Source organism: Buteo buteo, chromosome 1, assembly GCF_964188355.1.
Source record: "Buteo buteo chromosome 1, bButBut1.hap1.1, whole genome shotgun sequence".
Classification (NCBI taxonomy): Eukaryota; Metazoa; Chordata; class Aves; order Accipitriformes; family Accipitridae; genus Buteo; species Buteo buteo.
This window is the reverse complement of record NC_134171.1, coordinates 55,636,451-55,653,782: the sequence shown is the minus strand read 5'-3', so window position 1 is coordinate 55,653,782 and position 17,332 is coordinate 55,636,451. Positions and strand designations below refer to the sequence as shown.

Here is a 17,332-nt window from a genome sequence, read left to right as displayed (position 1 = left end):
CCTCTTGTGTGAATTTCTGTAAAGGAGCTCTTTGCTCTGCAGGGTAAATGGGACATTTACGGGTGTTTAAGATAGAGTGTTTTAAATTAGTTGTAGAGATATGTTTATACTCATAGTACTTTATATAGTTATTTCTTTGTGTGGAATTGTTCATAACAATAGAAGACAACTCGTCATAGGGAGGGGAGAGATGTAGGGTTCGGCGTTCGGAAGATCTCGCGATGTCACGGAAAGTTAGAGGGTTAGTCGCAGCCTTGTGATGTACCTGTAACCCCGCCTCCCCTTGTTAGTATAAAAGGAATTAACTGCGCAATAAAAGGCGGAAGTTGGCGCTCACACTGTGTGTGTTATCTGTCTCTTTCCCTGGTCCGGGCCGACCAGTGATCTAAGCATGGCACCTTGATATGTAGCGAATGCTACAGATTCATCAGCTACCAATACCAATCCTGATGAAATATCTACTTATTCTAACTGTCCCCAAAAAACTCAGCAGAGATTTTTTTTCCCCTTCATGATCCTTCTATGCCTTCTGCAGTATAAATCTGGCTGTGTACCAGCAATTTGCCTTCAGCTGCTGCCAGAAAGATGTCTTTGTGCAAACCTACAGGGTCAGCTTCTTGAAACAAAAGCCAATCCCTAGAATCCCTGTTTTGTCTGCTGATGCAAATGGCAAACTGATTTTGACTGTATTCCTTTCAGGTATAGGCAGAGTAATCACAGCTAGATCTAGCATCCAGCAGAGCAGCATGGTGTTTTTAGAGCACCAGGTTACTCTTATTAAATGCTGCATTGTGCAATATGTTGCTCCTGGAAAGGTACAAGAATTATTTAAATGAGAGTGAAATAGAGAAAAAAATTGTGACAACCTGTCTCTGGCACTTACGGTACACTCGTGAGCACAGAAGGAAAGAGGAAGAAATTATTTTAGCTTGAGGGAAATTATTTTAGCTTAAAAGAAATCCCAGACAGGTGTCTTGGCAAAATAGTTCTAGTTGTACCTTGTAAAGAATTTAATGCTGCTAACCTTTACGTTACCAACCTGATTATTCATTGCTGAGGACAGGTAAAGATGCTTAGTGGATTGAAATCAAGGTAATGGCTTTTTTGGATGAAATGCTTCTCTTAGAAACAGGAAACAGGAGCAGTGGGTACTTTTGGAACAAAATCACGTTATGCTCGCATTTCTCTTTGTGCTTGCCAGGGCAGTTGTCCAGGCTATCTGTGTGGTCCCTCAACAACTCTTACCTGGCATGTGACAGACCATCCTAGGATGGGGAACATTCCTGGAGAAGTAGTACTTTTCCCTTGAGCGGCTAGACTGAGAGTAACATCGGTCGTAGTTCCACATGTTGTGGTTGAACTGAGAAAAAGGACCACTCGCTGGATAAGGAATTGGCTGGATGGTCACCTGTCGGGGGATGCAACGAGCCTACGGAATTCCTGACAGTTCGAGAACAGCGCGACCTTGAGCAGCTTGTGGTATATCCTTGAGAGTCTGGAAAGATCCGAGAAGACCAGTACAAAAACAAGATAGTGATAACAAGAACCGTCCTAACGAACTCACCAATCATGAATTGTCAGTTACTAACCAAACCAATCATATACTAACACATACTCAAAAGAAGGGTATAAAAAGGTGTGTTAGAACAATAAAGTAGCCATTTTGCATGATCTATTACTTGTCGTGTCCGTCTCTACCGCGACAGTCACCCTCAAAGAGTTGTTGTCAATGTCTCAATGGCCAAGTGGAGACCAGTGATGAGTGGCATTCCTCAGGGGTCGGTATTGGGATCAGCACTGTTTAACATCTTTGTTGCCAACATGGACGGTGGGATTGAGTGCACCCTCAGCAAGTTTGCGAACAACACCAACCTGTGTGGTGCGGTCGGCAAGCTGGAGGGAAGGAATGCTATCCAGAGGGATCTTGACAGGCTTGAGAGGTGGGCCTTTGCGAACCTCATGAAGTTCAATAAGGCCAAGTGCAAGGTCCTGCACATGGGTTGGGGCGATCTCAGGCACAAATACAGGCTGGGCAGAGAATGGATTGAGAGCAGCCCTGCGGAGAAGCGCTTGGGGATGTTGGCTGATGAGAAGCTCAACATAACCCAGCAATGTGTGTTTGCTGCATCAAAAGAAGCATGACCAGCAGGTTGAGGGAGGTGATTCTCCCCCTCTACTCCACTCTTGTGAGACCCCACCTGGAGTACTTGTGTTCAGCTCTGGGGCCCCCAACATATGAAGGACATGGACCTGTTGGAGTGAGTCCAGAGGATGGCCACAAAGATGATCAGAAGGCTGGAGCACCTCTCCTATGAAGACAGGCTGAGAGAGTTGGGGTTGTTCAGCCCGGAGAAGAGAAGGCTCAAGGGAGACCTTCCAGCAGCCTTCCAGTACCTAAAGGGGGCCTACAGAAAAGCTGGAGAGGGACTTTTTACAAGGCCATGTAGTGATAGGATGAGGGGTAATGGCTTTAAACTGAAAGAGTGGAGATTTAGATTAGATGTTGGGAAAAAATTCTTTACTGTGAGGGTGGTGAGGCACTGGAACAGGTTGCCCAGAGAAGGTGTAGATGCCCCCTCCCTGGAAGCGTTCAAGGCCAGGTTGGATGGGGCTTTGAGCAGCCTGGTCTAGTGGAAGGTGTCCCTGCCCATGGCAGGGGGGTTGGATCTAGAAGATCTTTAAGGTCCCTTCCAACCCAAACCATTCTGTGATTCATTCTAAGATTCAAATAGAAGAAATTCACCTGTAAAGGCTGCCGATTGTAAGAGCCTGGATGGGCTGAGGATGGAATAAGCATTTGTCAGTTATCTGCTGGGGTCAGGAGGCAGCATATTTTAAGGAATATGTGGAGAGAAGAGGGTTGGGAAAGGACAGGACATCTTTTTTAAGTAGCTGTTAATGTTTTGCAAGGTTACATTTTTATTCCATAACTACATCTGACTAGGGGAAAAACTCAAGTGAACTGACAGATTTTGCAGTGTGCATAGAAGGTCAAGAGACGTGAGAAGGCTTGCCCAACTGAAACCAAAAAGTATAAATTCCATAGTTGAAGGTCCTGTCTTAAGGTCATCCTATGCCCTAACAAACCAACTGGGGCAAGGTCGGTGTTTGTCACCTGTGAATCATCACATTTCAGTGCACGAGGAGGCAGGGTGGAAGCTACAGTTCGTCCAAATGGTTTGTAGCTTACTGCAAGCTCAGCCTTTTTTTTTTTTTTTTTTTCAAATTTAAAATACCTGTATCTCCTGATACCAAAAGTAAAAATACACATCTTCTGATTTTGGTTGTAGTGGATTGATTGAATAATGAAATAATGAAGATGGCTATTTTGTGTAACATCCTGATTGCACTTGTATTTCTCAGCCAACTTTTATAACTTAAAAAAAATAATAATTAATTGGGAGACTAGCTTTTCCAAAGCCCTATAAATATTTTTACCATAAAATATCCTCTCCATATGCTTAAGATTAAATGCTTACTCAAAATAATGTATAAAGTAACTTGGAGGAGCAGAAGTTACATTCTTTATTCTGGGCCTTCTGTTTTTCTACATAATCCTGCTTACGTTTTTGTGTTGGCTCTCTATAAAGGACTAACTATATCTAACTGAAGTTTTTTAAAATTAAGTTCATGTGGGAGGGTTCTCTAATAAATTGTTTAGTGGGTTTTCTGTGGTAATCTAAACGGTCTTGTGAAACATACTTCTAGAATCTCACTAGTTATTTAGCAGCCTCAGAGTATTATATACAGTAATTGCTGGTACAATATGTTTTGGGGATTTTAGGTGTGTTACTTTACCAAAATAGCAACTTACGACATTGTTAATATTTAAATCAGTAGAATTAAATGCAGCGATACCATGAACAACTGGATGTTTGACAGAACAATGTTACCAGCCAGCGCTGTCATTTTTGTATTGTAGGTAAAACCGCACACAAAATGTTGATTATCATTGCAGTATTCAAAAATACTTGAAGGCTTCCTGTTTCCTTACAAAGGATGTGTACAACAGTTATTTAGAGTAGTCTTCTATCTGACTGTGCTAATGGGTTCTTGAGAGAAAATGAAACTTAGGTCATTTATTGCTTTTTCACTAGTTCTCCGTCTGTACCCGGAAAGTGTGTAAGTGATGTAATGGACAGAAAGGTCTAACTACCTGAGAAACAGCGCAGTAGAGGTCCTCCTCGGCAGGATGCTAAGTCGGCAGTACCTTTTTGCCTGCTGCAGCAGGTAAGATTCACCCTGTAGCAAGGATTCACGTCTTTCCTTGGGTAGGGGTCTTCAGCTGAGCGAGCAGCAGCCTGGCTTGTCTGCTCTGCTGAGCAGCTGTGACAGGCGCAGGGCTGGTGATCCGGGGAGGTTCTAGAACCGATTCTGTTGACAATTCTGAACTGTGCGCCACCGTGGCAGCAGCACAGCCGCATCTTTTGCCTGACGTTAGCAGAGGGAAGAGCTTGTGTACCTCCACTTCATCCTTTATGTTTTTAGCACTCTTCCTCTTTAACATGAGGATATTCATGACCAGAAATAACCGATTTCTGTAGAGAATTAGTATTTGCGTGTGGACACAGAAAAAAAGGCTGTGCACAGGACTATAAAATCACCTGGCCTTGGGGTTTTGTGTTCAAGAAAATTCATGCTTTTGGACAAGATTTTAGGGATGATTTTTTCTAGAGTACAAGTGCAGTGCTACATAGTTTCAACAGGTGAAATTGTCATCATCAAGTAGGGTTAATGGGGTTAAGTGAGTAAGCGTAAAAATGTATTTTCAGGCATTGACCAGTAAGGATCTTAAATGTAGTCATGCGATTGCAGTTTGAATCTAGTAACAGAAAGAAAATCTAGAAATCTAAATTGCAATGTGGCCACCGCTTATTGCCAGAGATTTCTCCAATGGTGCTTTGTCCACAAAACCCAGATTCCTGCTACACTGAAGTTGCAACTCCAGTACACTTTTCAGGTCGCCTTAGAAACCCTCCAAGTTTACAAGCGTTATTATGTAGACTCAGACACTCAGTCACAGGATATTTTGTGTGTCTGGGTTTCACAGGCTCCTATTTCCTTACCACTGCTCATATTCCAGAAAGCACAGCTGTGGGAGATGACTTTTCCCTCCCTGTGATGGTGGACCAGAATCAGTGCTTTTGGTCGCACAGGGGGGCCATAGCAGTCCATTAGCTTGTGGTCTCCAGGTGCATCTATTTCAGGACATTGTACCTGTGAGTGACTGCTACTCATTTAATTTTTTGTTGGTTTTGTAGGTTTTGCAAGCCATCTTGGGAACAAAGAGGAGGGTAAAAACTTTGGCTCTGCGGTCATCAATAAATTACATTTAAGTTGCTCGTCATGATTTTAAGGTCTTTTGCAGAAAAATGGGGCACACTTTCTTTTTGTACTCGGCAGAAGTGGGAATACGTGGCATTGTCCACAAGAAGTTGGAGAAAAGCAATAAATGGAAGAAGTGTGGGGAGGTTTTTTTACACTTGGGGGGAAAAAGAGGAGCGTGACTGGTGTGACTCTGTCATTACAACGAACGTTTGGATAACTTACAGGCTAAGATGCTGTGGAATCTTGTCAAGAAGAGAAGGCAGCTGATAGCAGAAGCTCTAAGAAAGGGTCCATGCAGCTGCTAGCTTCTGATCCTGTGTATTGGGTCTGGCTGAGATGGAGTTAATACTCCCCACAGCAGCCCTCATAGCACTGTGCTCTGCATCAGTAGCTAGAAAGGTGTTGATAGCACACCAGTGTTTTGGCTGCTGCTGAGCAGTGCTGGCACAGCATCAAGGCTGTCTCTCCAACATTTTTGCCCTCCCTTCAATGGCAGGCTGGGGCAGGGCAAGATCTTGGGAGGGGACATAACCAGGACAGCTGACCTAAACTCACCAAACAGATATTCCATACCATATGGCATCAGCTCAGATGTAAAAGCTAAGTAAAGGGAGACGGAAGTGGGGGGCATTTTGTCTTCCGGAGCAACCACTACACGTACGGAAGCCCTGCTTCCCGAGAAGCGGCTAGACATCGCCTGCTGATGGGAAGTAGAGAATAACATCATTTGTTTTTCCTTTTGCTTTCGCGCGCGCGACCTTTGCTATCACTTTATTAAACTGTCCTTATCTTGACCCACGAGCCTTTTGTTATATTTTTCTCCCCCCTGTCCAGCTGAGGAGGGGGAGTGATAGAGCGGCTTTGGTGGGCACCTGGCATCCAACCAGGGTCAACCCACCACATCCTGCAACCCAAAATGGCCTGTTACCATTTGCTTTGTTGTAAGGCCCAGGTAGAGAAGAGGCTGTTGTCGTGGAGGCACCGAGGTAACATGAAGCACGGGCTGATTTTGAGTTGTCACACGTGGGGACACAAAGTGTCAGGACCTGTGGGGCATGTGTTAAGATGTATATTTTGTTCCTGAAAACACTTTTATCAGTTCTTTTTAAATAAAGCCAGCAAGGTTGGCATGAAATTGTGGATCTACCTCCTCATGAATCCTCTGTGTCTATGGATGGGGGAAGAGCACAAGAGAGCCAGAGTTAACAGAAAATACCTGCATCTTTGCTACATGTAAGAAACAGCGGGCCATTGTTGCAAGGAAGGATTCAAGAAATTCAAAGAATGTGGAAGGGACTGCAAGGTAGAAGTCTTTCATACTGCTGTTCAGTTAATTTTCAAGTAGCTATGACAACAAAATGGCTTCCTGGGGACCATGACTGTCTGCCTACAGAACAGAGTGCAAGCTGCAAACCTTGTTTTTCCAGTATACTTCATTTTTTATAATCGCTTGGGATTTACAAGTAGTCGCTATAAAAGCAACCTAAGCAAATAGCCAGCCGGACTCATTAAAAGGGAGCTGCCATTAAGATCTCACATAGTGCAGTATTGTCTTTATCCAAATACAGCAAATGGAAGTGAGGTTCTGGAACAGCACTTCCCTGAGATGCAGTACAAGGAGCTTAACTTTATTTGGTAAATTGATGAAAGGGATCATTTGGGAAAACTTTTGGTTTTTACAAAGCAGAGGGATAGATTCATTGACTGGGAAATACAATCTAATTCTGTGACTAGGATGCCTAGGGAGAGGTACTACTGCTGATGCTGCAAGACAACTTCATAATGTGTTCAACGTTAAAGAGATGATGACATATCTAAAAGGAGAAAGGGAGAATTGATCGACTCAGGTGAAGAGCAGTAGTGTTAGTTGCCAAAGTTATGTGTTCTGTGATGTTTGGATACCGTATGGTTCCCTTATTCAGCTCAGCCTGTTGATTTCAGTGGGAGGTGAAAGGATGAAATATTATTAAGGAATCGGAATCTGCCAGTAATTCTGGCCCTTCGCCTTTTCACGCTTTCCCCAGAGCTGACCCATATTTCCTCCACTATAGTGCTATAGAAATACTAAGATTATTTTTAAATTTTAAAAGGAATAGCTCTTTGGGACACGTATTTTGTTGCTGTGTGAAAAACATTTTCCAGATGTTAATTGAGGTTGACATTGGAAAAAAAAGGTTGAATTCATGCCTGGGTCCACCAGTTTAGACATAATGAAGGATCTTAAGTTACTCTTGAAACTTATTCTTATCTATATCTTCACATCAGTTATCTATACCATCTTTACCTTGGACGGCCTCCAGGAGTCTGGGCTCAACGTGAAGTCCTATTTTCAAAAGCCTAAGTCTTGCGGAAAGCAAGAAAGATTTGGCCCTTAAGCTGGGTGGATACATAGGGAAAACTCAGAACTAGATTTGGGGATTTGCATGCACAGAATATCAAATCCAAGGATTTATGCAATGCCTATCTGTATAAGAAAACAGCTATGATGTTCTGTAGAAGTGTAAAACTGAGCTGGAGAATTAAGTTTTAAAGGTACATTAGATCTTGCACCCAGCTAGAACTCAGAAGTCGAGAAAGATGGGCCAGATAGAGCAGAGCATTACAGATTTCTTTCAGCTTTGGATCAAACAGCAGCTGAAATCTTGAAATAAAAGGCTGGCTGAAAATGCTTTGGGAGTTCTTGATAAAAGTCTTGGTGAAAGGTAATTGAAAGAAGTCTGGATTGGTGGGTGATTCCAGCAATTTCCTTTGGTTTCAAAATTTGTTAATGTTTCTTAAAGCAGTGGTTCTCGGGAGGGGCTCTCTTTGCGTCCGTGGGAAGGTGCTTCTGAAAGACCTCTAGTCAAAGCTGGAGAGACACAATATCTGTTCCAAATGGCATCCAACTTTCTGATTAAAAAAAATAGATGATAGAGTAAGCAGCACCAGCTACAGTCCTGGTAGCAGTCCTGTGCAATTTCCTATGCAGTTCAGAGGATTACGACCTACATAAAGATCTACAGTAAAGTAAAACCATGAACCACTTTGTTGTCCCCATTCCTACAATTCCCAACTCCAGCTCTATAGTGATAGAGAAAGAAGCGTTCAGGATCATATCATGGAGATACAAAGATAACTTTCTCAGTGCCAGATGTTCTTCAGGCAAAAGAAATACCATCTCTGTTTTCAGTTGCATTTGTGGCAGTTTCTAGCTAAAATCAGTTTGCGAGCAGAACAGCCTGGGACAATAAATAGCAACTGTGAGTAAACAATGACAAAACAGACAGAAATGGTAGATAAAAGCCTCTGATCTTTCTATGTTCGAATATCTCCAGGCTGCGAGGGGAGGGGCTGCTGTAACATTTGAAGATCTGGATCCTTTCCTGAACTGCCAGTTGGGAGACATTGCAAGGCAGTTATTATCAGTGCTTACTATCAATTGGGAACCTGCTTCCTCATGACTGAATTCCATGATTCTATCACTCCTTTCAGGAGTGGATTTAGTATGTTCAGTAATGCCAGATATGATTATTTAACAAGTAGGAACATTTATTCAGTGGTTAAGTGCCCCTCTTGGTTCTGATTTCAGGCTAAAATCAGGCAGTAAATTGCTTTGCTTCTCTAAGCTTTTTCTTTCCACCTATTTATTTTACTGGTACCTGACAACCATAATTGTCCTCCAGCTCCCCTTGTACAGTGGCGCGCACAGAAAAGGTGAGGTGGGACTGAAAAGGAAAGCCAGCAAAGCTCTACAGGCAGCACATACTGCTGGCTTTGGAGATCACTAAATGTACTTTCTTTTTTTTTTTTTTTTTTTTGCATTTTGGATTTACATATTGTATGCAAGTTGTAGCACTGGTCGGCACTCTGGTGTTCTAGCTTGTGGCATGTTATTTAAGAAAGCACATTTATTCCTTGTTTGCAATCTACAGGCCTGGCTGTCTTATTCTCAAGATTTTCAAGAAGGACACCCTTGCATATTTCAGGCATGGCCCACTAAAGCATTGCACTGGAAGCAGAGATTAATCACTGTACTGTTTTGTGATAGGAAAAGACAAGAAATTAGTTTCTGGTAACACAAATAAATACTCACCTGCAGCGCTCTCAGGCATTTCTTAAAGAAAAATCCTTCTTTGAATCCTAGCTTCAGCTGCACCAAGTTAACAAAACTGTAGAAAAATAGGCAGGGAAGTTCTCTGCTTCACCCTGCTGTCCCCAGGGAAGATCAGCTCTGGCACGCTTGCCTAACCAGGTCTTACAGACCTCCAAGATGATGGTGCCACACCATCTCCAAGCAATCTACCTTTTTTGCTATCCATGCCCAGAGGAAGTTTTCTTCTGCAGTGTAACTTGAATCTTCCTTTTTTCAGTGTAAGTCAATTTTTTCCCTGGCCACCATGGAGATGGAGAACAGAACATGAAAAAGAAAAGCTGCACGGAAGCTCTAGAAGAATATGATCACTGTGTTTCACCATCAGACATCATTGCTCTGCTTATGAAAGCTCTGATTTTCATTGCTGAGCTTTGAAAAGTTGTGGATACTGCCAGAACTATTACTCAGCAATCCTGAGCAGCTGCTGAACAGCAGAACACATCCAGAGATCTTTACACCTGTCTAATAAAACATTAGAAAGGCAATAAAGAAAGTATGGCTTGATGAACCTGAGAAGAAAGTCTCAGAAGCAGGAAATATGAAGGGGATATGGCAGAAAGTCAAACCTTCTGGATGAAATAGGCAAACTTGACTTTAGTGGCATGCAACAGGCAGCTCACAGCAAGGTGCCATAAGTAAGCCTGTTGTCTCGTTCCCTTCCCACTGAGACTCGGCCCCCCTGGTTGTGGGTGGGCCGTGACAGATCTACCAGATTCCTGAAGTCAGGGACCCCAGCAGCGTTCATCTGCATCTGTGCTGTGGCAATTTCCCAAACACTGTACTACTGCAGGTTAGTGTACTAGCCCCCTGCTTGTCCTTTTCCTGGATTCAGGTCAATCTATCTTTAATTTGGTTTCCACGTAGACTCGGGTCCCGTGTCATATGTGCTCATTGACCCTATGTTTGCTTATGGAGCAACTGTGTTTGATTCTAGCCTTTGCAGGAGGGCATCTGAATTATCGGAGTGGAAAAGAGCCTCTCTGAATAATCCCATCTTAGGGGCTTTCAGTCAAGAAGTTGGCCACTGATGGTGGTTTTTTGCAGTACAAGCTGGCGTGCTGCACAGGGCTGTAGCTGGCCAAGGGGATCCACACTGACCAGTTATTCCAAAAAGCCACATCAGCACCTCAGCTCAGGGCAGTCTTGAGGCACTTTGACTGCCAGCTGCAGCTGGGAGACTGGCTGTGCCCACTCTTTGTGCCCCAGAGCCAAGGAACTCAAAAAGAAAATAGCCTGAAGTGCAGCCTAGGACTGTTGGGCTTGCCTTTGAAATATTGTTACCTACTGACATCTGTCCCTTTCCTGAAACTGCTTAATAACCTGAACCTTCCTGTTGGCAGCTTCAAGAAAGATCAGGTATCAGCTATTTAAATGCATAGTTAGCTGAAAATCAATAGATGGATGACGATGTAAGCATGTATTGGTTTATGGGTACTGTCACGCTGCTGATGCACACTTTGCAGTGATGTGGATGGCTGTAACAACACATTTGGAGGTTAGTCTGTTTTGAATCATTACGGTGGTACCTCAGTGCGAGCGCTGTCACAGAACTTCTAGAGGAAGATTCTCCTCTGCACTGGGTGGCTTGTGTGAATTAACAATGCATTTACCTATTTGTAAAATAGATCTTGAAGATGGCATTCCTAAAATCCTTAGAGCTTGAGGATAAGGTCAGATAAGTTTGAAGAGTTCCAGCATTTCTTTGACTTAAACAAAACTTTTTACTGCTCAGGATATGTCATAGATCCAGCATGCAGCTCATTAGGTAATCACACTGAAGATCATAGGTTCACCGTGCTGCTGTTGGTTGTTGGTTCATATTATTGGAAAATATCCGTTTACTGTGCAGGGGGATTTTAAAATAAGCTTTGAGTTAGCACACATTCTTCTTGTGATAAGTTACTCTGGAAGGTAGAGATGAACTTCAGTATGACTTCCAAATCTAAGGCTGACTAAAATTTGGCCCATCTTTGAAATGTATAGCTTAATTGTCTCTCTTCCAAGAAGGTAGCTCTGTTAGCTGGAACAACAGCGTCTGCTACTGACACTCCTAAAGCCAGTATATAATAAAACCGTTGATTCATACTCATTCCCTTTTGTTCCTTTTTTACTTCAAGTAGTGCAAGATGTGCTTTGTTATTCTCGTTTTTCACTTGGCTGTGATTTTTCAGAGACCTAAAAGGAAGATAAAAGGCATTATTTAAAAAGGGGGTGTTCATACTTGATTCAGTACTCTCCTTAGATATTATTTTCCTCTTCAGATTTTTTTAATACTTGCTCTAAACCCATAAACTTTCATAACTGGTGTCTGGCTAATTTGCAGCAGCTTCCACCTTTGGCTTTTGTTCTTGAGCTTACTAAAATCAATGAGGCATCGTCCCCTGAGCAATTTACTTATTTTCTGGGTGTTCTGGGAATGTATTGGTGTTTATTTCTGCAAGTCTTTGTTTACCTCCTCACAAAACTGGATGTCATCATCCCGTGCTTGCTTAATGCAGCTCCATTGCCCTGTCATGCACGTTTGTATAACCTTCAGATATGGTGCCTAAGCTGTTTGAACAGGTTTCATGTGACCTGCCCTGCATGCTAGCTCTGGATCTTACCTGCTGCTCCATTTTATCTCTGCACTTCATACTAATGAGCACCTGCAGCGTTTCATGTCCCTGATCCTTTGGACATCTGCCGTGGTTTAACCCCAGCCAGCAGCTAAGCCCCACACAGCCACTCGCTCACTCCCCCCCCCCCCCCCCCCAGTGGGATGGGTGAGAAAATTAGAAGAGTAGAAGTGAGGAAACTCATGGGTTGAGATAAAGACAGATTAATAAGTAAAGCAAAAGCCTGCAAGGGCAGGCTCTAAAGGCCCCTAAAGCCTGGCCACGGCACCCACGTCCACTCACCCTGCCGTGGGCCGGTGGCCGCCACTGGCAGCCGACCTCGGCTTGTCAGCCGCTGTTGTAAGGGATGATGCAAAACCGAGAAACCCTCCCAAACTGCGACTGATCCTCGAGTGCTTTTGTTACGGTGGTTGTTTGTTCCTTTCCTATTTGACTGGCAGCTGTTCCAGCTGACGCCAGAGCTGACTGAGAACAGAGCGATCAGCGCAAACGGGCGAGGCCAGCTCCCCCCCTGCCTGCGCAACCGGCCGGGACGGGTCCCGACACGGCTACCGGACGCTCCGCGGGCAGGAGAGGGGAAACTCGCCGAAACTCGCGCTCACTCGCTATCTGCGTGGCGTGGCGCGGCGCGGCGCGGCGCTTCCCCTCAGCGCCGGGGCGCTGTCCGTTAGCGCCACGTGACCGCCGCCCGTTGCTCGCCGGGATCTGAAGTCGTGGCGGGCGGGGAGGGGAGGGGAGGCGCGCGTGGCGGAGCCGTTGCTCCTCCCCCTCCTCCCATCACCCGCCCCTTCCCCACCCCTCCTCCCCCCGGCGCTGCGCGTGGGGCGGCTCGCGGGTACGTTACAGCCCCCCCTTCCCTCCCCCGCCGCGTCCGTTACCCCTTGGTGTGGGAGGGGGTGGGGCGGGACGGGAGCTGGGGTTCGGGCTCGGCTTTCCTCTGAGGGAAGGCGGGGAAAATGGCGGCCTGGGGAGCGTGACACCCCCTCCCCACTCCCGGCTGTCGCTGCCGCCTGTGGCGGGCGGGTCGCGGCCCTTCCCCGGGCCCTTGTGGGCGGAGGTGGCCGGTCCTGTGGACTTATGAGGTACTTCGGCGCGTGAGCAAAAATAACGCGTGTGTTTCTATATATATAATGTGTGTATACATAGATACGTGTCTGTATATAGATGTATGTGTGTATATGGGTGTATATATACGTACACAGATGTACGTATAGAGCTCGGTATCCGCGGGGCGTGCACGCTGTGGCGGCTGCAGACGCACCTGTGCCGCGCCAGGCCGTGCCGTTTGGCACCCACAACCATCTCGGCTCCCTGGGCCTTAAGGTCGTAACACCCCCAGGGAGGGAAACTGGGGCGTGTTAGCTGAAACACGTCTGGTTTTCTGGCGTTTCGTGTGGTTTTCCAGCTCTTCTGTTACTGAAGAAGCCAGGGGATTGTTTTTTCTGCATGTTGGCTCTGTCAGCGCAGCCTTCTCCAGTGAAGTAGTTATCTGTAGAAAACTACGCGGCTGTTGAGCACAGGGGAGCTGCTACTATTAAAAAATAATACTTGTTATTGAAAAGGAGAGGGTATAATTGTAACTGATTTGAATGCAGAACGTTTTGCTGAGTTAACAGTTCAGTCTGTTCATCCCCTTACTTGCTGTGTTTTGACCACTGACAGTGGCCAGCATCAGTGGTTGGCCAGTGTCTTTGGTTCTCAGAAGAAATAAAAATTAATTTTGAAGGTGTACAGCTTGTTCACCTTTTTTTTTCCCCCCAAATGGCTTTAGTTCTATCACAAGATAACCTCTTTGATTTTTTCTGTTTCTATGTTTGAAAATAGTTTGTGTACACATAATAGTACTGCTGATGGTTTTTCTTTTATGTTTAATCCAGTGTGATTCCCTGCTTTTATGCCGTTGTGTTTTCACAGAGTTTCTAATTGGAAACTGTTGAATAGCTGCAATGTAGCAGGCAGAGTTTTAGACGGGATCTGAATACAGATTATAATCTCTCTGGTATTTTACATGTTACTGTTTGCAGAGGCACTAACCTAGCTTTAAACAAGAAAAGGCCATCTCGTACTTATTATTTTTTCTTTATTCAGGTTTACAGTAGGTGTAGAGTAATATTTTTTCTAATTGCACTTCTTGTTAATAACACTCATACTACTGTTTTGTTTCTTACAGGATTGGTGAGGGAAGAGCTTGCTTTCAGTGAAATATTTATCAAGTGTTGAGGAACAAGTCAGGAAACCCAGCCAAAAGCGAATGTCATCAGAAACACCAAGAGAAAGTCCAGAGGTGCCAACAGAAAACACCATGTCTCCTGAAGTTCCTGATGTGGAAGGAAAGGTGAAGTCAAGTGACAGTCCGGTAGAGAGACAGGAGGCAGGCTCAGACAAGGAAGAATGCCTTGAGCCCATGTCCAAGAGGCAAAGGAAGAAGCTGTTGAAGCAGAAACAGTGGGAAGAACAGAAAGATCTACAGAGGTGTGGTTTGCAAAATAGCTTTTGCAGGATCATGTGTAGTATTGAGTGCTAATAATAATGATGTGTCAGCAGAATTTGCGTGTGGATTGCTTTAGCAAATCAAGGCAGTTGAACTAGTTTTCTCCCATGCCAGGTTTAAAGCAGTAGTCACAGGCTACTCCATCTGCATATGAAGAAGCTATAAAGGTAAGCATTCTCTCTTCATACTAGAAGTGTTCCTCAACTTGAAGAGGATGTCGGGAGGGATTCAAACTTGCATGTTTTTGGTTTGTCGGAGGGGAGAAGTAACATGTGGCTTTGTCCCTTTCTGAATGGGCTGCGTCCTCTTTCCCCAGTGCTGTCAGACTTGGTGAATCTTACAAAGTCAGTGACTAAAAAAAATTTCTTTTGACACATGAAATGCTCTGCTGTAAGTTATGTTGACTTACAACCTGTTAAAATAGTTTTGGAAGATGATGAGCTTCTGTTTTATTTTGTTGAGAGAAACCTTATCTGCAAATGGGCTGGTGGTGGTTTATCCTTGTCCTGCTGAATGCAAAGTGTTCCTCCCCCAGAGAGTGGCTGTTAAAGTTGCTGTCTCCGAAATTTGATCTCCCAACTGCCTGCTCCCGTCAGGGGACCAGAGGGAAGAAACAACTGTTTCAGAAGTCTTTTGAAAAACTTGAAACAGGAGGTAAATTGCCTTCCACATTCCGATTCCGATAGTGCAATTTTGGCAATCTTTTTGGTTGTTTCTGTTATGAGACCTGACTCGGAGCACCCGTAAATCCACGCAACTCCCACTATTGACTTCGTTGAATTTGTGTCAGATGTCTGTCTTTGTAGGTATATACAGAACTTCACAAAGATGGGGGGTGTGTTTCATGCTGGTATCAGCCTAGCACAAATGGAAGCAACAGGATAAGTTTAAACTACCACGGTCATGGGACAACCACCTTGATTGTAGAAGTATGCATTTGTGTGCATAACACGTGCCTCAGCAGATTTGGCAGCACTTTTTGAAGATGTATTTGTTTGTTTGTCTCTTTAGGCAGAAACGAAAAGAAAAACGCCAGAAGAGAAAACTTGAACGTCAGTCAAAATCGGACTCCAGTAGTGAAGTGAATGACAGAAAGCGTATGCGAAGGGAAGTTGTTCCTAGTACACTTCGCCTCATTGTGGACTGCAGCTTTGATGACCTGATGGTGCTAAAGGTAAAAGAAACTTACTCTTCACGTACAAATGTTGAAAGGTTCTCCAGTGACAGTGCTGATGCAACGTCAGAGCGCAAAAACTGGAGAGCAGCTTGTGGAGGACAGTTAGCATGTTTCAGATTGTGGTGACTCCCAGACCTGCTTAGGTCAGTTGCTGAATTTTTTAGGGTTTGGAATGTACATTTATATAAGCTTGCCAAAGATTTTTGTTTGCCTTCATGGAGATGCGGTAAGTTGGTTTGATTCCAAAAACAGGAATATAGAAACAGTTTGTGCCGTATGTTCACCATGAAGCTACGCACAGTTCTGCCTCAGAATGGTTTTGCTAGAGGGGCTGCAAATGCCCCATCAAGTTACTTTCTCTTTCAAAGTGGACCTAAGGCTCCCAGCCATGTTAGTAAGTATGTGTGGAAATAAGAATTTTGAGCATTAGGAGGATACCGAGCTTTTCCTCTCAGTCACACGAGAGGTAGTTGGTAGAGTTGGTAATAGTTGATGTTAACCTAATGCATTTTATTCTTTTTCTTAACTGCTTAATGAAATTGCTTTAAATGGTGGCACAGCTGCCTGAGCTCAGTTCTTTGATTTTTTTCTGAGAGCTCTGAAGACTTGCCCATATTTAGTTATCACGATAAAGTGCATAACTCATTTCTGTGTTCACTGCACAATGCAAAGATTTTACGTGTTTATTGAATAGGCCAGATCTGCAGTGACAGCATAACCTCTCTGAAGAAGGACAGAAATAAATACTTGCAGAGGAATGTTGGTTTGCAAGCTGAGCACTTCATGAAACATTTAGAAATACTTGACGTGGATGCATGACCATTTAAATTGGTGTACTATCCAAACCTTCTCAGTAACAGCAGACAGATCCTAAAGACAGCAGACTCCCAGCTGTTGGGGGTAGGGACAAGTGATAGTTCAGAAGATAGGGCATCTAATTTTATTAAAGGACATAGAAATGCAGCTGCCTTGCCAGAGTAGCCTGAAGAGTTTCTCCATCCCTGCTGCACCCTGACGTGACTGTAAGAATCTGCTTCAGCATCTCCTGCTAAAGAATCCAGGTCACTGATAAAGCAGGCAGGTAGGATCAAGGAAGGCGTCGGAGGACACATACACAGCTTAAGCTTAGGGTGAAAACGTGACTGGGCAGCATTTGTATTGGGGAATGGCAAAGTTCAGGATGGATTGACAGGTTACTACGTATCTGAGAGACTTCCCAACATAAAGGACTTTAATTCTGATCTTGAGATTCACACATTGAACATAACCTTGTTCTTCCTTTACTACTAGTGTATTGAGTTTGCATGGCAAGGTTTTGGTAGCGGGGTGGGCTACAGAGGTGGCTTCTGTGAGAAGCTGCTAGAAGCTTCCCCTATGTCTGACGGGGCCAACGCCAGCCAGCTCCAAGATGGACCCCCTGCTGGCCAAGGCTGAGCCCATTAGTGACAGTGGTAGCGCCTCTGGGAGAAGAGATTTAAGAAGGGGAAAGGAAAAAGCAACCTGCGCGACACCAGTCGCAGCCGGGAAAGAGAATATGTGAGAGAAACGACCCTGCAGATGCCCAGGTCAGTGAAGAAGGAGGGGGAGGT

General features: G+C 44.4%; 1 protein-coding gene and 1 long non-coding RNA gene across 44 annotated transcripts in view; one reads left to right on the top strand and one right to left on the bottom strand.

Moving 5' to 3' along the window:
• LOC142032347 (alcohol dehydrogenase 1-like) overlaps nucleotides 1-17,332 on the top strand; it is a 330,614-nt gene that overhangs the window by 161,220 nt on the left and 152,062 nt on the right. For 39 of the 43 annotated variants that reach the window (XM_075031193.1, XM_075031006.1, XM_075031212.1 and 36 more), the window contains 5 exons: nucleotides 4,098-4,230; nucleotides 14,246-14,547; nucleotides 14,681-14,733; nucleotides 15,102-15,220; nucleotides 15,578-15,740. The gene's annotated coding sequence lies outside the window, so the exon portion shown is untranslated. Of the gene's footprint in view, nucleotides 1-4,097; nucleotides 4,231-14,245; nucleotides 14,548-14,680; nucleotides 14,734-15,030; nucleotides 15,221-15,577; nucleotides 15,741-17,332 lie in introns of all 43 variants that reach the window. The other 4 variants (XM_075031135.1, XM_075030993.1, XM_075031246.1 and 1 more) reach the window with 4 other exon arrangements.
• On the bottom strand, nucleotides 10,436-12,760 carry LOC142032719 (uncharacterized). The gene is made up of 2 exons (XR_012650963.1): nucleotides 12,358-12,760; nucleotides 10,436-11,635 (listed from the first exon to the last, which is right to left on the bottom strand). It is a non-coding gene; the product is annotated as an uncharacterized LOC142032719 (long non-coding RNA).